Genomic DNA, 20,402 nt, shown 5'->3' with positions numbered 1-20,402 from the left:
CACGTATATCTTAACACAATTTTTTAAAAAAGAAAGAAAAAAGTAAAAGATGTGGGCCAAAAACTTATACAACTAGCACTGTTCTCCACTTTTTGGAGAAAACTGGTCTGCGGTAGGAGAGAATGAAGTATCCACAAAGAAGAAAGTAGTGGTGAAAGATCCAGAGAGAGTGAGTCTCTGGTTCTTGTCATTCCAGCTACGCCCTTGCCTTTCTTGGTTAGGTGAGCCAACAACAAAATACCCTCTAGGCAAATGTGATCTTTTTGTCACTTGCAAACAAGAGTCCTGACTAATATAGAACTCAAGGCAATTTGTGACCCAAGCCTTGGTCATCTTCCTCCCAATTTTGTGACTGCTGATTCCCAGTAAGAATACCTATCTCGACTCCCACAGCTGTAAATGCTTTTCACTCTGCTTGAAAACTTTCCTCCAACCTTATAGTGTTTTGCTTTTTTCTCCTATTTTAAAAGTCATCTTTGATATATTTAACCATTTTAAGTAGACCTACAGTCCCTAAATTTCTTTTATTTGAGCTCAGGGAGAGAAAGCAGGTGGTGCTACACGTGATGTTTGTGGTGCTGCCTGAGATTTGAGTATTATTGATTGCTTCCTGTGTGCTTTATAATTTTAGACTGTAAATTCATTTTAAGTGGGGTTTTATCTGTGAAAAATTCTGTGCTGTATTCTCTGGATTGAGATTCTGTCCCTCCAGAATGATTTTGCTTTTGTTTCTGCCAGACACCACGGAGATATTAGCAGTCTGAACACTTTAAGTAGTGTAAATTTTTTTTAACATCTTTATAGGAGTATAATTGCTTTACATTGTTGTGTTAGTTGCTGCTAAATAACAAAATGAATCAGCTATATATATATACATACATCCCCATAGGCTCCCCACTTGCGTCTCCCTCCCACCCTCCCTATCCCGTCCCTCTAGGAGGTCACAGAGCACCGAGCTGATCTCCCTGCGCTATGCAGCCGCTTCCCACTACCTATCTAACATTTCGTAGTGTATATATGTCAGTGCCACTCTCACTTTGTCTCAGCTTACCCTTCTCCCTCCCTGTGTCCTCAAGTCCATTCTCTACGTCTGCGTCTTTATTCCTGTCCTGCCCCCTAGGTACTTTTTTTATTTTTTAGATTCCATATATATGTGTGTTAGCATATGGTATTTGTTTTTCTCTTTCTGACTTACTTCACTCTGTATGAGACTCTAGGTCCATCCACCTCACAACAAATAATCCAATTTCTTTTCTTTTTATGGCTGAGTAATATTCCACTGTATATACGTGCCACATCTTCTTTATCCATTCATCTGTTCATGGACACTTAGGTTGCTTCCATGTCCTGGCTATTGTAAGTAGTGCTACAATGATCATTGTGGTACATGACTCTTTTTGAATTACGGTTTTCTCAGGGAATATGCCCAGTAGTGGGATTGCTGGGTCATATGGTAGTTCTGTTTTTAGTTTTTTAAGGAACCTCCATACTGTTCTCCATAATGGCTATACCAATTTACATTCCCACCAGCAGTGCAAGAGGGTTCCCTTTTCTCCACACCCTCTCCAGAATTTATTGTTTGTAGATTTTTTGATGATGGCCATTCTGACTGGTGTGAGATAATATCTCATTGTAGTTTTGATTTGGATTTCTCTAATGATTAATGATGTTGTGCATTCTTTCATGTGTTTGTTGGCTATCTGTATATCTTCTTGGGAGAAATGTCTATTTAGGTCTTCTGCCCATTTTTGGATTGGGTTGTTTGTTTTGTTGATATTGAGCTGCATGAGCTGCTTGTATATTTTGGAGATTAATCCTTTGTCAATTGCTTTATTTGAAAATATTTTCTCCCATTCTAAGGGTTCTTTTTGTCTTGTTCAGGGTTTCCTTTGCTGTGCAAAACCTTTTAAGTTTTATTAGGTCCCATTTGTTTATTTTTATTTCCATTCCCCTGGGAGGTGGGTCAAAAAGGATCTTGCTGTGATATACGTCACAGAGTGTTCTGCCTATGTTTTCCTCTAAGAGTTTGATAGTGTCTGGCCTTACATTTAGGTCTTTAATCCATTTTGAGTTTATTTTTGTGTGTGGTGTTAGGCAGTGCTCTAATTTCATTCTTTTACATGTAGCTGTCCACTTTTCCCAGCACCACTTATTGAAGAGGCTGTCTTTTCTCCATTGTCTATTCTTGCCTCCTTTATCAAAGATAAGGTGACCATATGTGCATGGGTTTATCTCTGGGATGTCTATCCTGTTCCATTGATCTATATTTCTGTTTTTGTGCCAGTACCATACTGTCTTGATTACTGTAGCTTTGTAGTACAGTCTGAAGTCAGGGAGCCTGATTCCTCCAGCTCCGTTTTTCTTTCTCAAGATTGCTTTGGCTATTCAGGGTCTTTTGTGTTTCCATACAAATTGTGAAATTTTTTGTTCTAGTTCTGTGAAAAATGCCATTGGTAGTTTGAAAGGGACTGCACTGAATTTGTAGATTGCTTTGGGTAGTATAGTCATTTTCACAATGTTGATTCTTCCAGTCCAAGAACATGGCACTTCTCTCCATCTGTTGGTATCATCTTTAAATTCTTTCAACAGTGCCTTATAGTTTTCTGTATATAGGTCTTTTGTCTCCTTAGGTAGGTTTATTCCTACATATTTTATTCTCTTTGTTGCAATGGTAAATGGCAGTGTTTCCTTATTTTCTCTTTCAGATTTTTCATCATTAGTGTATAGGAATGCAAGAGATTTCTGTGCATTAATTTTGTATTCTGCTACTTTACCAAATTCATTGATTAGCTCTAGTAGTTTTCTGATAGCATCTTTAGGATTCTCTATGTATAGTATCATGTCATCTGCAAACAGTGACAGTTTTACTTCTTCTTTTCTGATTTGGATTCCTTTTATTTCTTTTTCTTTTATGATGCTGTAGCTAAAACTTCCAAAACTACGCTGAATAATAGTGGTGAGAGTGGGCAACCTTCTCTTACTCCTGATCTTAGTGGAAATCGTTTCAGTGTTTCACCATTGAGAACGATGTTGGCTGTGCGTTTGTCATATGTGAGCTTTATTATGTTGTTTATGAGGTAAGTTTCCTCTATGCCTACTTTCTGGAGAGTTTTTAATCATAAATGGGTGTTGAAATTTGTTGAAAGCTTTTTCTGCATCGATTGAGATTATCACATGCTTTCTATCCTTCAATTTGTTAATATGGTGTATCACATTGATTGATTTGCATATATTGAAGATGCCTTGCATTCCTGGGATAAACCCCACTTGATCATGGTGTATGATCCTTTTAATGTGATGCTGGATCCTGTTTGCTAGTGTTTTGTTGAGGATTTTTGCATCTGTGTTCCTCAGTGATACTGGCCTGTAGTTTTCTTTTTTTGTAACATCTTGTCTAGTTTTGGTATCAGGGTGATGGTGGCCTCATACAATGACTTTGGGAGTGTTCCTCCCTCTGCTACATTTTGGAAGAGTTTGAGAAGTATAGGTGTTAACTCTTCCATAAATGTTTGATAGAATTCACCTGTGAATCCATCTGGTCCTGGGCATTTGTATGTTGGAAGATTTTTAATCACAGTTTCAATTTCAGTGCTTGTGATTGGTCTGTTTATGTTTTCTTTTTCTTCCTGGTTCAGTCTCAGAAGGTTGTGCTTTTCTAAGAATCTGTCCATTTCTTCCAGGTTGTCCATTTTATTGGCATATAGTTGCTTGTAGTAATCTCTCATGATCCTTTGTATTTCTGCAGTGTCAGTGGTTACTTCTCCTTTTTCATTTCTAATTTTATTGAGTCTTCTCCCTTTTTTCTTGATGTATCTGGCTAATGGTTTATCAATTTTGTTTATCTTCTCAAAGAACCAGGTTTTAGTTTTATTGATCTTTGCTACTGTTTCCTTCATTTCTTTTTCATTTATTTCTGATCTGATCTTCATGATTTTTTTCCTTCTGCTAACTTTGGGGTTTTTTGGTTTTTCTCTAATTGCTTTAGGTGTAAGGTTAGGTTGTTTATTTGAGATTTTTCTTGTTTCTCGAGGTAGGATTGTATTGCTACAAACTTCCCTCTTAGAACTGCTTTTCCTGTATCCCATAGGTTTTGGGCCATCGTGTTTTCACTGTCATTTGTTTCTAGGTATTTTTTTATTTCCTCAGTGATCTCTTGGTTATTTAGTAGCGTATTGTTTAGCCTCCATGTGTTTGTAGTTTTTACAGTTTTTCTTTTTCCCTGTAATTGATATCTAGTCTCATAGTGTTGTGGTCGGAAAAGGTACTTGATATGTTTTCAATTTTCTTAAATTTACCAAGGCTTGATTTGTAACCCAAGATGTGATGTATCCTGGAGAATGTTCCATGAGCACTTGAGGAGAAAGTGTATCCCGTTGTTCTTGGATGGAATGTCCTATAAATATCAATTAAGTCCATCTTGTTTAATGTATCATTTAAAGCTTGTGTTTCCTTATTTTCATTTTGGTTGATCTGTCCATTGGTGAAAGTGGAGTGTTAAAATCTCCTGCTATTATTGTGTTACTCTTGATTTCCCCTTTTATGGCTGTCAGCATTTGCCTTATGTATTGAGGTGCTCCTATGTTGGGTGCATAAATATTTACATTGTTATATCTTCTTCTTGGATTGATCCCTTGATCATTATGTACTGTCCTTCTTTGTCTCCTGTAATAGTTTTTATTTTAAAGCCTATTTTTTCTAATATGAGAAATTGCTACTCCAGCTTTCGTTTGATTTCCATTGAATATCTTTTTCCATCCCCTCACTTTTAGTCTGTACGTGTCCCTAGGTCTGAAGTGGGTCTCTTGTAGACAGCATATATACAGATCTTGTTTTTGTATCCTTTCAGCCAGTCTAGGTTTTTTGGTTGGAGCATTTAATCCATTTACATTTAAGGTAATTATCAACATGTATGCTCCTATTACCATTTTCTTAATTGTTTTGGGTTTGTTATTGTAGGTCTTTTCCTTCTTTTGTGTTTCCTGCCTAGAGAAGTTCCTTTAGCATTTGTTGTAAAACTGGTTTGGTGGTGCTGAATTCTCTCAGATTTTGCTTGTCTGTAAAGGTTTTAATTTCTCCATCAAATATGAATGAGATGTTGCTGGGCAGAGTAATCTTGGTTGTAGGTTTTTCCCCTTCATCACTTTAAGTATGTCCTGCCAGTCCCTTCTGGCTTGCAGAGTTTCTGCTGAAAGATCAGCTGTTAACCTTATGAGGATTCCCTTGTATGTTATTTGTTGCTTTTCCGTTGTTGCTTTTTATATTTTTTCTTTGTATTTAATTTTTGATAGTTTGATTAATATGTGTCTTGGCGTATTTCTCCTTGGATTTATCCTGTATGGGACTCTCTGGGCTTCCTGGACTTGACTATTTCTTTTCCCATATTAGGGAAGTTTTCACCTATAATCTCTTCAAATATTTTCTCATTCCCTTTCTCTTCTTCTTCCGGGATCCCTATAATTCGAATGTTGGTGTGTTTAATGTTGTCCCAGAGGTATCTGAGACTGTCCTCAGTTCTTTCCATTCTTTTTTCTTTATTCTGCTCTGTGGTAGTTATTTCCACTATTTTATCTTCCAGGTCACTTATCTGTTCTTCTGCCTCAGTTATTCTGCTACTGATTCCTTCTAGGGCATTTTTAATTTCATTTATTGTGTTGTTCATCATTGTTTGTTTGCTCTTTAGTTCTTCTATATCCTTGTTAAATGTTTCTTGTATTTTCTCCATTCTATTTCCAAGATTTTGGATCATCTCTACTATCATTACTCTGAATTATTTTTCAGGTAGGCTGCCTATTTCCTTATCATTTGTTTGGTGTGGTGGGTTTTTACCTTGCTCCTTCATCTCCTGCATATTTCTCTGTCTTCCCATTTTGCTTCCCTTACTGTGTTTGGGGTCTCCTTTTCGCTGGCAGCAGGTTCGTAGTTCCCGTTATTTTTGGTGTCTGCCCCCAGTGGGTAAGGTTGGTTCAGTGGGTTGTGTAGGCTTCCTGGTGGAGGGGACTGGTACCTGTGTTCTGGTGGATGAGGCTGGATCTTGTCTTTCTGGTGGGCAAGACTGTGTCCAGTGGTGTGTTTTGGGGTGTCAGCACTGGAGCTTGCTGGTTGTTGAGTGGAGCTGGGTCTTAGCATTGAGACAGAGATCTGTGGGAGAGCTGTCACCAATTCATATTACATAGGGCCAGGAGGTCTCTGGTGGTCCAGTGTCCTGATTTCGGCTCTCCCACCTCAGAGGCTCAGGCCTGACACCTGGCTGGAGCACCAAGACACTGTCAGCCACACGACATAGATAAATGTGGTAAAAATCTGACTTGGTGTCTTGGATTTCTCTTTGCTGGGAAGATTTATCCAAGCCAGGTTCCCTTTGTCAGAAACACAGCAAGCCAAAATGCTGAGACACCCAAGGTTTGCAGTGAAGACAGTGCTTATTCACAAGGCAGCCGAGGAGAAGACAGGAGAACAAATCTCAAATCTGGCTCCTGGAAGACAAGGGGCTAGCGTATTTATGGGATAAAGAATAACGTAGCAGGGCTGTCTGAGGTGTAGCGAGTGTGGGGAGCATGGGGTTATGTGGGGAAAGGTGATTGGGTAAGGTGTGGTAGGTGTGGTAACCCAATAGTGTAAATTTGAAAAGGGCAAACCTCTCTCGATCCCACCTCCCACTCCTGGGATTGGAGTACAGGCCAAGAAAAACTCTCCATGTCAACTCTGTGTTGGTGGGCAGAGTTTTAAAGTCTACTTCTTCCTGATGGTGGTTGCTGTTTTGAGAGAGATCTCTACCTCATGGGTACTGAGACTGGCCAATCCTTCCTTTCACGGCAGCCAAGTGTTGGTTTAAACTTACCATTTTCTTTTTAAAGCTTTGGGCTTATTAAAAATTTAAGGCTTCCTATTGTAGTTTGTTTCTTAGCTGTGTTTGGTTTTGGCCCTCAGAGAACTACCCTGCATTTTTGTAAGCTCTGCTATGCATTTAAAGCGATTTTATTCTGTGTTTCTGGGTATTTTCTAGTGGGAGAATCTTCAGATTATTTAGTCTGGAATCTTGTAAGAAAAGGAAGTCCCCTCAGTCTTTAAGATTCAGTTCATCTTCTTTAGGAAACCTCCTCGACTCCTTAGGTGGGGTTAGGGGCCCCTCTTTTCTACCACTGCAGCATAGCTTACACTATATGTACTTATCTGTCTCTTCCATTAAGACTGTAAACTTCTTGTATGCAAGTACTATGCCTTTCATGCAGTGCCCATCACAGTGCCTTGTGTAACATGTGTGCTCAATAAGTGTTCATGAAATGAGAGAATGAATATATTACTTTAGTCTTTCCTTATTGGTTTATTCTTTAATCTCTCGACTGACCTTTTTTCTTTTATCTGAACTTAAAAAGAAGTCCCTACATATTTCCTACAGTGTAGAGCATAATGCCAGATGTAATAATCCTACAAGGGCCCAAACAGTCATGAACAGGAGACTCAGTTTACAGTTAACTCAGTGAAAAATCACTATTACTTTCAGTTTGACTTTCAGATTCCTTTTTCTCCTATGTGAAGAGCACAAGTTGGTCTCTCTTGAATTTATACAGGTTATTTCTTTCTACACTAATCCTTTCTTACTTTCTTATTTTTAATCATTATCTCCATTTTATTAGTAATTATTTTCTTTAAGGACTAAGTTTTCTTCTCTCTTCAGATTGGGCATGTAATCAAATATAAGTATGTACATATATATTTAAATTTTATTTACTGTTATTTTTTAATTGAAGTATAGTTGTTTACAATGTTGTATTAATTTCTGCTATATAGCAAAGTGATTCAGTTTTACATATATTATATATATATATATGTATACACACATTCTTTTTAAAAATATTTTCCATTATGGTTTATCATAGGATATTGAATGTAGTTCTCTGTGCTATACAGTAGGACTCTGTTGTCCACCCATTCTATATATAAAAGCTTACATCTGCTAACCCCAACCTCCCACTCCATCCCTCTCCCAACCCCCTCCCCATTGGCAACCACTGGTCTGTTCTCTATGTCCATGATTCTGTTTCTGTTTCATAGATAGGTTTATTTGTGTCATATTTCAGATTCCACATGTAAGTGATATCATATGGTATTTGTCTTTCTCTTTCTGACTTACTTCACTTAGTATGATAATCTCTAGTTGCTGTAAATGGCATTATTTCATTCCTTTTTATGGCTGAGCAGTATTCCATTGTATATATGCACCACATCTTCTGTATCCATTCATCTATAGATGCACACTTAGATTGTTTCCATGTCTTGGCTATTGTGAACAGTGCTGCTATGAACATTGGGGTGCACGTATCTTTTTGAATTATAGTTTTGCCTGGATATGTGCCCAGGACTGGGATTGCTGGATCATATGGTAATTCTATTTTTAGTTTTCTGAGGAACGACCATACTGTTTTTCATAGTGGCTGTGCCAACTTACATCCCCACCAACAGTGCAGGAGGGTTCCCTTTTCTCTACACCCTCTCCAGCATTTGTTATTTGTAGACTTCTTAATGATGCCCATTCTGACTGGTGTGAGGTGGTACCTCCTTGTAGCTGTGATTTGAATTTCTCTAATAATTAGCAGTGTTGAGCATATTTTCACGTGCCTATTGGACATCTGTATTTCTTCTTTGGAGAAATGTCTGTTTAGGTCTTCTGCCCATTTTTCAATTGGGTTGTTGTTCTTTTGTTGTTGTTGAGCTATATGAGCTGTTTGTATATTTTGGAAATTAAGCTCTTGTCAGTTGCATCATTTGCAAATATTTTCTCCCATTCTGTATTGTCTTTTCATTTTGTTTATGGTTTCCTTTGCTTTTAAGTTTTTAAGATTTTAAGTTTACTTAGGTCCCATTTGTTAATTTTTGTTTTTATTTCTACTGCCTTGGGAGACTGACCTAAGAAAACATTGGTACAGTTTTATGTCAGAGAAGGTTTTGCCTATGATCTCTTCTAGTAGTTTTATGGTGTCACGTCTTACGTTAAAGTCCTTAAGCCACTTTGAGTTTATTTTTGTGTATGGTGTGAGGGTGTGTTCTAACTTCATTGATTTACATGTGGCTGTCCAACTTTCCCAACACCACTTGCTGAAGAGAATTTTCCCCATTGTATATTCTTGACTCCTTTGTCGAAGATTAATTGACCATAGATGTGTGGGTTTATTTCTGGGCTCTTTATTCTGTTCCGTTGATACATATGTCTGTTTTTGTGCCAATACCATGCTGTTCTGATTACTGTAGCTTTGCGGTATTGTCTGACGTTTTGGAGTGTTATGCTTCCTACTTGGTTCTTTTTCTTCAGGATGGCTTTGGCAATTCTGGGTCTTTTATGGTTCCATATGAATTTTAGGATTATTTGTTCTAGTTCTGTGAAAAATGTCATGGGTAATTTGATAGGGATTGCATTAAATCTGCAGATTGCTTTGGGTAGTATGGCCATTTTAACAATATTAATTAGAAGTGTTTTTTTAAATTCTACCAAATGAAGTATTGATAAAAATATTAACTTATTAAGTCATTGATAATATTGCTGTTTTCTGTGCATAAAACTCTGTATCAGCCAAGTCCTAGGTTTTTTTCTACTGTTAAATGCATTTTTTTTTTTTTTTTTTTCCTGTATGCGGGCCTCTCACCGTTGGGGCCCCTCCTGTTGCAGAGCACAGGCTCCAGACGTGCAGGCTCAGCGGCCCTGGTTCACGGGCCCAGCCGCTCCGCGGCACGTGGGATCCTCCTGGACGGGGGCACGAACCCGCGTCCCCTGCATCGACAGGCGGACTCTCAACCACTGTGCCAGCAGGGAAGCCCTGTTAAATGCATTTTATCAAGCTGACTCAAGAGCCTCATTTCCAAGTCTAGATCTATCTATCTATCCATACACACACACATATATATTTTAGTTATAGAAATAACATGCTTCCTAGATGTTCTCTGTGAGCAGAAAATTCTCCTGAGTGTCACTGGGTTTCCTTTTCTTTTCTGTGAGCATAGTGACATTGATACTCTAATTCAGATCTGATCTACCATCTCTACCAATGTTACTTCTAAAGATACAGTATGCAGCATGAACCATTAAAAGAGTAATAATAGAGCTGCATAGAAGGGACAGATTTTCCAGTGTGACTAATGGGATTTTGTTCTTCTCCAGTAATTTGATATTTAGAATATAAATTCTATTTTAGTATTATTTCAAATGAATATATGATAAGGGAGGCACTCAAAATAGGTTGTGAGGAATTAGAAGTAGTGATAAAAATTCTGAGTTAGTAATATAATTTTAGATAATTTTTAATATTTCTAAGCTTGGAATGTATTGCCTCTCCTAATATGTGAGATCTGTGACTCTATATTAGAATATGGTTAAACTAATCTGACAATTTAGATGTTAACAAACGTTATTTTATGATTATTTTTCTAAGAATTTTTCTGATGCATGAGTTAAAGCCTTCAGTTGGTTACAGGCATACTCCTTTCTCAAAAAAGAAAAAAGTAGGTATAGTAACACTTCATTTAACTTGCACCTTTAGAGAGTGAAAAACCTGTCAGCAGTTTTAAAAAATAATTGGAACATTACTCTTTGAGCATGCAAACATTAAAAACACCACCCTTATTAACTTTCCAAGGCATATTCTCCTTTTCACTCTACATGGAGAAGATGGGAGATGATTTAACCTCTTCTTGATGATTCAGAGTTATCATCATAAACTGATGATGTCTCTCAATGTCTTGCACCAAGTAAATGTCTGGGCATATGAGTGAACAAAAACATTTATTGTACATGCTACTCTATGAATGATGCCTTCACAGGGCATCAAGGTATATAAAGCTCTTTGGTCTTCCACTAAATGGCCCCAGACTACTTTTGCTTATTACTGAGTTTTATTTACTTATTTAAAGCTTTTCCTTAGTCATCAGATTATCCAATATCCTTTATTACTGTCAGTGCACCTAGACTCCTGATATTTTCTACTTCTGCTGAGGGTTTCTCAAGTTGTGTCTAAAATTAGGAAGTCTCTGAGCCATGGTCTGTGATGGTCTCACAACATGATCTGCTGTATTTTATCACAGATCTGTGTATTTTATCTTGGTTTTGGGCTATATTCTCCATCAGTGATTTTCAATGTATGTATATTTTTTACACTACAGAACCTTTTGTTCATTGGTATCTGGAGTGACAAATAATGGAGGCAAATATGAAGGTGGTACTGCTTTGCCTGAGAAGGGGAGCAACCTGGAGCTGTTCCGCTGCACACTTGGCATTCTTGCTTCTCCACCAGAAGGGGCTCCCACTGTGCAGAGTTTGATCACTTTCTAGAGACTTGAGGAGGCTGAGTAATAAGGCTCTGGTTAAGTTATATGTCACTGTCTCACCTGCTCTCTTTCTGTCTCTGGACACCCATCTAATCCACCACAAAACAGGGAAACACAATAAGAAAATAACTGAAAGGAAAACAACCAAAGGCAGCACTTACTGATTACTCACTCCTTCTAAGGCAACAAAGCAGATTCACATCTACACAAATGTTCTCAAGAACAAGTTTGCCGGGATTTCCCTGGTGGCCCAGAGGTTAAGACTCCATGCTCCCAATGCAGGGGGCCTGGGTTCGATCCCTGGTCAAGGAACTAGATCCCGCATGCGACAACTCAAAGATTCCACATGCAGCAACTAAAGATCCTGCACGTGGCAACGAAGATCCTGTGTGCCACAACTAAGACACAGTGTGGACAAATAAATATTAAAAAAAAAAGAACAAGTTTGTTTTAGGAACTGAAGCTAAGATGACTTCATTGACTTCAACATGTTATTAAAATTGCTGGAGAGAGAGAGGAATTGGAGTAAAGTAGGCACAGTATAAGTGAGCAGCTGAAATGGATGGATAATGTACGTGCTATGCCCACAAGGTGGTCTTCTTAGGTTCATGTAATCATTCAGACTCATAAGACTACTACTGAACACACTTGGCATCAGTTTACTCAGAAGGATTTCAGACAGAAACCATTCAGAACTTGCCATCAGGGCAGTGTCAGACTGGAGTTCTTGCAGTAATTCATGTGACAGCTTGTCCAGCCATCCACGTGCTATCTTCTCTCTAGGAGATATAGCTCAGGGGTGAGGAGATCCATATTGTTAGATGTGGGTCCATCTTGGTTTGGAGAACCTGCTGCTTTATAGGAGCAATTGTATCTTGTAACAGTAGCTTCTAGGGTCACACAATGGATATCCCAATTACAAGAAACTCAGGACAGTCCAAAGTGCAGTGTCACCGTCAGGAATTTATCATTCCTTTGCAGTTCCTTCCATTCCAGATACAACTTACCAATCAGGAGGTCATTTTTATCTTAAGTAATGTTGCTTAGTAATATGTAACATCCTTAACCTCATCATGTTACCAGGGAACTTAAGACATTTTTACCTAAAGCCAGCTTTTCATCCAGCAGGGGAAGTTGTAATTAATCTCATAACATGGTTATTAAACTCATATAGCCAGATTTCCTATCTAGAAGTTTAATTTGAAATACTTTGGTATCTCACTGGACTTTACCACTTTGATTATGAGAAGTTCTTCCATGGCAAATGTTCTCTCTTACTATTTTTACTTTCTTATTGCCTAAGTTCTTTGAATTGGTCTACAATATTATATTTTACTACATTTGATTGTTTAAATCAGGAGGATCTGATAGAATAAACCTAAATAATATTAAACAATATTAATAAAGCTAACTTATCTAGAAGAATAAACGCATGAAGATACTTAAGAAAATGGGGGCCTGGCAATTTCACTTCTGGGAATTTATCCCAAGGAACATGGTCCCATCCCCAAGTGTTCATGTCATTTGGCTCTACTATTTATCTAGCTTCTCAACTCAGAAATGTGAGTTCCATCCTTGATTTCTCTGTTTCATTGTCTGCATCTGTTCCATAAGCAATCCTATTGGTTCTACGTCTAAAATACATATATGTCTTCACTTCTCTTCATCCCCATTGCTACCACCTGTTATGAACTGTGTTCTCCCCAAAGACATGTTGAAATCCTAACTCCCAGCACCTCAGAATATGACCTTATTTGGAAATAGATTAGAGTGATGCATCCATAAGCCAAGGAATGCCAAGAATTGTCAGCAAATACTAGAAGCTCCAAGCGGCAAGGAAGGATTCTCCCCTATAGGTTTCAGAGGGAGAGTGACTGTACTGACAATACATTTCTGTTGTTTTAGTCCACCCAGTGTGTGGCACTTTGTTATGCCAGTTCTAGGAAACGCATACACCCCCTCAGTACAAACCTCCATCATTTCTTACCTGGACTGATGCAGTGACTTCAGATTTGTCCCCCTCCTCCCCTCTCCTACTGTCAGCCTACTACAATCTATTCTTCAGACAGCAGTGAGAGTAGCCTTTTCAAAAGTTAAATTAGATCATGTCATTACTTTGGTTTAATGCCCTTCAATGACTTCCTATTGCTCTAAGAATAAAGTCCCAAATGCTTGCTATGGCCTAGGACAACAGTTCTTCACCTTTTTAGTCTCAGGACCCCTTTACAATAAGTCTTCAAAATTACTGAGGACCTCAAAGAGTTTTTGTTTATGTAGTTTAAATCTATCAGTACTTACCATATTAGAAATTAAAGTTGAGAAATTTTAAAAACCATTACATGTTACTCTAAGTAACTTAATTTCAAAAATGAAAATAAATATATTTTCCAAAAGGTAAGAAAGCATAGAAGAGTGGCATTACTTTACATTTTTGCAAATCTCTTTAAAGTCTGGCTAAACAGAAAATAACTGGATATTCGCTTCTAGTTCTGCATTCAATCTGTTGTGATACCTGTCACGTGGCCTCTGGAAAATGCCACTGAATGCTCATGAGAGAATGTGTGAAAAAGAGTACATAATAATGTCTTAAAATTATTATGAAATAGTAATGACTTTATGGACTTCCTGAAAATATCACAAAGACCCCCAGGGGCTCCCAGTCACTACTTTGAGAACCACCGGGCTAGGAAACCCTGCAACATTTAGCCCCACCTAACTTTCTAATCTGAGCTCATAAAATGTTGATCTTCATGCTCTTCACATGCTGGCTCCTACTTCATCCTTCAAGTCCCAGCCTGTCATCTATGTAGAGAAAGTCCTCTCGGACTATTTGCTTCAAAGAGGTCACCTCCTATTGTTACTCTTTAGTTCAATCCCCTCATTGTTTCTTCACTAGCACTTATTACAATTTATAGTTAAAGGATGTATTTATTTTTCATTTGATTATGCGCTCCATAAGGTTAGGAACCATGTGTGACTTTTTTTTTTTTTTAATTTATATTTTTAGATTTACTTATTTTTGGCTGCTTTGGGTCTTCGTTGCTGTGCGCGGGCTTTCTCTAGTTGCGGCAAGCAGTGGCTACTCTTCGTTGCGGTGCGTGGGCTTCTCATTGTGGTGGCTTCTCTTGTTGCAGAGCAAGGGCTCTAGGCATGTGGGCTTCAGTAGTTGCAGCACGCAGGCTCAGTAGTTGTGGCTTGCGGGCTCTAGAGCACAGGCTCACTAGCTGTGGCACACGGGCTCAGTTGCTCTGAGGCATGTGGGATCTTCCTGGACCAGGGCTTGAACCCATGTCCCCTGCATTGGCAGGCGGATTCTTAACCACTGCGCCACCAGGGAAGCCCCCATGTGTGATTTTTTGACTGTTATACTCCTAGCACCTTGCATAGAGTCCGATATGCAGGAAGCACTCAAACATTTTACTGAGTGAATGAATAAATGAATTATGGATTTGTACAAATATTTATCTGCCAAGGATGTTCACTCCTTACATTCACTCATTAACAGTTATTTCCTGAGTACCTACTGTGTGCCAGGCACTGTTCTAAGTGCAATAAATAAAAATAGACAAAAATCTCTACCCTAGTTTTGGAGGAGGGGGATATAGAAACTAAACTAAGTAAGTCAAATACATGTTAGATGATGATAAATGCTACAGAGAAAAACAAAGCAGAAAAGAATGAGGAATGCTGGAGGCAGGGCAGAATGAGTTTCAACTTAAAATAAGGTAGTCAGTGTAGGCCTTATTGGAAAGACTACTTGAGAGTGAAAAACCTGAAGGAGGCGGGAGAACAAGCTGTATGAATATTTGGGGGAAAAGCAATAGAGGAAGCAAGATGAGCAAGTACCCAGGCCCTGAGATGGTTATGTGCCTGGCATGTTTCAGGAACCAAAAAGAGGCAAGTGTATGGCTGGGGCCAAGTGAGCAAGTTAGACTGGTCAGAGAAGATGAGGTATGAGAGGTCTGAGGGTCAGATGGCATAGGGCCTTGTAAGCCATTGTAAGGATTTTGGCTTTTATTCTGAATTCAATGGGAGGTTGCCAGAGGGTTTTGAGCAGAGGAGTAACTTGACTTCATTTATGTGTTAAGAGGATCACTCTGGCTGCCAGGCTGAGAACAGACTGAAGGGTAGCTTATTTCAACCATCCAGATAAGATACGGTGGGGACTTGGGCCAAAGTGCTAGCAGAAGATAAGGTGAGAAGTAGTTAGATTCTGGACATATTATGAAGGTAGAAGTAATAGAATTTGCTGATAGATTAGATATTCATGTAAGAAAAACAGAAGAGGTTAAGGATTCCACCAAGAATGTGGCTTGAGCAACAAGGATATAATTGCCATTTACTAAGATGAAAAAGACTTGGGGAGAAGCAGGTTTTGTAGGTAAGGTCAGGAGTTTGGTTTTGGACATAATAATAGTTTGGGATCTCTATCAGACAGATATAAGAGAGAGGTCAAGCAGGCAGTTAGATATATGCATCTGAAGTTCAGAAGAGAGGTATGGGCTGGAGGTATAAACTTGAGATCCGAAGGCAGATATTTAAAGCCCAGAGACTGGAAGAAATCACCAAAGGGTTGAGTATAGAAAAAAGAAGAGATCGGACGATTGAACTCTGGGGCATTTCAAGACAGGAGGACAAGAAAAGGAGCAAGCAAAAGGGACTGAGAAAGAACTACTGATGAAGAATGAGCAAAAGGGACCAAGAAGGCCAGTAAGGCAGTCAGAAAATCAGTGTCGTAGAACACAAGAGAATAAAGTATTGAAAGAAAAAGTAATCAGTTGTACCAAATGCTGCTGATAGGTCAGGTATGGTAAGGACTGAAAAGTGGTCACTAGATTTAGCAAAATAGAAGTTACTGACCTTCTGATAAGAACAGAAAGAATGACAGAAGTGAACACCTAATTCACGAGGATTCAAGAAATAATGGGGAAGGAGGAATTAGCGTATAAACAACTCTTTCACGGAATTTTGCTGTAAAGAGGAGTGAAATGGGGCAGCAGTCTGACAGTTAAGTGGGGTGGAGAGACAGCAGCATATTTATATCTGAGGGAACCTATACAGAAGACAGAAAACTGATAACGTGAAAAAGGATACATGCAGTAAGGTCTTTCGGTAGGATGGCACCTAGTACATTTGCGGAGGGGCTGGCCTTAGAAGCACAGATAGTTCACACATACTCATAGGAGGGAAAGTGGGCTATGTAAGTACAGATGCAGGCAGGTAGATAGATAAGATGGTAGAACTTGTGGAAGTTCTTTTTTAATGACTCTTGTTTCACTTCAGTTAAATGGGAAGGAAGGTCATCAGCAGGGGATGAGGAAGGAGGTGTTTGAATTTTGAGGAGAGAAGAGAACGTATGAAAGAGTCATCTAACAGAGGGAAGATATAATGCAGTAGGGAAATGTAGTGTCACTGCTTGGGCAGCACTGAAGGCCCACATGAGATTAGTGGTTCTAAGCCTGAAGTGAGCATGGTTATGTATTTTTCTCCTGTCACGTGTAGCTGCATAGGTACAGACATGGAAGAGTAGAAGAATTAATTTAAACACCTATTTTCTGAAAGCCTACTATAGATCAGGGACATAGTGATAAATAAACCAGTTATAGTCTTTGCCTTCATGGAGTTTACAATCTAGCTTATATACTGCAAAAGAGAACAACCTAAACATCTAAACAGTGGAATGGCTACAGTATAATATACTTGTAGGATGGAATACTAGGCAGCCATCCTAGAAATTGTGCTGAAGAAGAATGTCTGATATGCATATGAGAAGATATTCATGATAAGTAAATAAAGTAGGATATAAAACTATGTACAGTATGATCCCATTTTTGTTTTTAAAATGTATTGTCTACCCATAGAAAAAAGATAAGGAAAGCATCCAAAGTGATAACAACGGTTATCTCAAGGGTAAGAGTATGGACGACTGAAACCTTTTTCTTTATACTTATTATTTGTATTTTGTAAAAATTTCTAAAATACATTGATATCACTTTAAAATAAGAAAAAGTTACTGCTCATTTGTACTCTCTCTGAATCTGAATACCATCTATACATTTACAAACATTTTTCAGTGATTATTACTTGGCTATTGCCAATAAATACTGATCAAACCGATTAAAACGATGATCAGTTACAAATGTCTATTTACAGTTACAAGCATGATAGGGTTACCTGCCTGCCTGTACCTCCCCCCACCCCCATCCATTTCTTGTTTGCTGTGCTCCTCAGATCACCATGCCTAATTTGGGGCTTTTGAGTTCAGATGTTGTGGGCTTAAGTGTTCTTGTGTTTAATGTGAAATATTGAGATTTTGGATCTTTCAACTTAGAGAGTGTCCACCTAGAAATCAATTAGAGCAGGAGCATGAACACGAGAACCTTGACTGCAATCACAGAACTGATTGGCAAGTGGGGAACAGAAAGACAGGAGGACAACCAGGTTGTCTTCTAATCCTATTAACTTTTCTGTCTTCCAAGAGTACCAGAGAAAAGGATCAGGCTTTAGAAAGACATAAAAAATTTTCCTCAACTCTGAATTGTTTATATGTCCAAGTACCTTGACATGTCTAAAGAATAGGTATGTGGGTAAAACAAAGAAAAGATGATTATTTAAAATTACTCTCTAACCAAACTGTAGTCTTTAGGGACCCAAATGGAAATTCTTCTTTTATTCATCTTTTCTATGCCTGGCACATAATAAGCACTCAAGAAATGTTTGATCAATAAACTTGATGATTATGACTCAAATAAAGCCTGTTTGGGTTTTAATCATTATTAATAATTATTTTAAATCGACTGCTATATTACAATACTCTTAGTATTATGATTATGATGTTTTAATAATACACATCATCTTGTATGTGCAAAATCTTTCTCTCTGTTATTCCTCTTTGTGTGTTAAAGTGGAGTTTGTATTAAAGCATGAATATGACTCCAAACAGTTTTTTCTTGGTAACCTCAAAATAGGATATAGGAACCCAAACCTTAGTCTTTATAAACATTCTGTTTTAAAGTATATTACAAAGAATAAATGGAATTGAATGTCAAGAATGAGTAAGTGAAAGCTTTTACTCATCTGGTTTACAACTTATATCAGCTAATTTTTCTAAATTTAAGTTAATTAAATTTTTTGGTTGTTTCATTTCAAATGACCACACCAGAAGAGGGTTGTTTGTCATGGTTATTTATGCTTTTCCTTTCCACTTTAGCTTAAAGGAAATGTTCAAATTTAATAGAGTTGTTATAAACAGCAAAAACAATTCAAATAAATTAACATTGGTCATACATCTGAAATCATTATAAGGGATTATACATTAGGGTAAAGTAAAAATACTCAGTTGAATTAAAAATAAAATCATATAATAAAGTTAAAATGTAGAAAAATCCAACCATGCTTAAAAATCAAACTATAAAAGCATAGAAATGTACACCCCCTACACTATACCTACATATCCTTTGTTTCCAAATAAAAATTCATAAGGAACACAAATGAATGACAAAGTAATACAGGGAATTTAAAGACACAGACTCTCAAATAAGAAAAAATGTACCCATGTGACTCTTTACCTAAGTGATTCTTTACCACTATCTTTAAAACGGTAGGGAATCATGAAAGTTCCCCTCCCTCTGACCTATTCCCCTGTTCTGACGCTTGCGAACTCTAAGCTATCACCCACTACTCTGAGACTGCGTTCACAAGCCGCCACTCTTCTTTATAACTTGAAGTAGAACGTTGAGCCTTCACAATCCTTACTTAAAACTTTCCCTCATCCCCCTTCATCTTTTACCTTATATTATTTATGAATATGCTTGTGTCCTCCTGATCTTTTGAAGGTAAGAGCTATAGCATAGTTTAACTTTACAGACCCCTAGAGTTCCTTCATCCCTTCTGTCTAGCACAAAACTTGGCATAAAATGAAAGTTAAATGAGACAAAAATAAACTACTTGCAGGAAAATCAAATATAGTTACACCTCACTAATCTAGGGGCTTGGTTTTTGGCATTCTCAAGTACCTGGAATAGGGCCCACCGTACAGGGGAAAGATGCTGATAAGAATCATATTTAAAAAGTTGTGACCAGTTGGCTCCTGTATAGAAGGATGCTTCTAGCTGGGTTGACAAAGCAACGAAAGGCCAGTCTTTGTCTATGAAATATGAGATGCAACAGGAGGCAGAAGAAACACGGAAAGTGAAAAGTGAAGGAAAGCAAGGACTAGAGAGCAGAAACGGTAGGAGGGCCAGCAGAGCCTAATGGTAATTAGAAGAAAGAATGGGGGCAGCAGTAGTAGCAGCCAGCAGAAATCAGAAGCTGTGACAGAGGTGGCAAGTTGCAGACATTTTAGACCACAGAGAATAGCCAGCCATAAAGAGGGCTGGGCTGCATGCCAACCAGTAGATTTTAGCAATCTCAAGAGGGAAAGAGAAGCTTTGGCTCTATGCTTCACCACCTATAAATACCTGTGGTACAGCCAATGATTTAAGAAGGAGGCAATGAAGTATAGAATATATTTTAGAAAAAAAAATTTACAGAAAAAGTTAAAAAATAAAAAGCAGAATGTAACTGTTCAGCTATTTGAAACCCACACTAATCTAGAATGTTTAACTTTGCAAAGTGTGCTACACAGTTGAGGATTTATTAGAATAAGGAGAGAAAAAGGAACAAACATTGGCTGAATACCTATTGTGTGCTGGAAGCTTTATGAACATCATTTTTTTAAAATCCTCACAACAACCCTTAACATAAACATTATTATTCCCATTTCCAAGCTGGGTAAAATGAGGCTCAGAGAGATTATATATATAACTTGCCCAAGGCCCAGCATCAAAATACATGTTTTCTCAACTGTACTATGCTACTGAAAAGGAGCAAGGGGAGTCAACACAAATAAATACAATGCACAGAAGAAATGCAGTTAAAATTTTTCTTTTTGTTAAAGACAAAAGGTAGCCTAAATTACAGTCATATCTAGCGTGCTTGTGTAATTCTTATTAACCAGATAATCTCAAAACTGACATATCACATTCAGAGAGTGCATAATCTTACTCTTCAGGACCACACATTTATTTTTACTTCTCGTTGGTTGATTG

The 20,402-nt window shown here is 38.0% G+C and overlaps 1 protein-coding gene across 13 annotated transcripts in view; it reads right to left on the bottom strand.

Annotated features, from left to right (window-relative positions):
* The window catches only part of ACBD6 (acyl-CoA binding domain containing 6), a 245,080-nt gene that overhangs the window by 40,756 nt on the left and 183,922 nt on the right, over positions 1-20,402 (bottom strand). The gene's annotated exons all lie outside the window — the stretch shown is intronic.

The sequence above is a fragment of the Orcinus orca genome, chromosome 1, assembly GCF_937001465.1.
Source record: "Orcinus orca chromosome 1, mOrcOrc1.1, whole genome shotgun sequence".
In the NCBI taxonomy this organism is placed as follows: domain Eukaryota; kingdom Metazoa; phylum Chordata; class Mammalia; order Artiodactyla; family Delphinidae; genus Orcinus; species Orcinus orca.
This window is presented reverse-complemented; position numbering and strand designations above follow the sequence as displayed.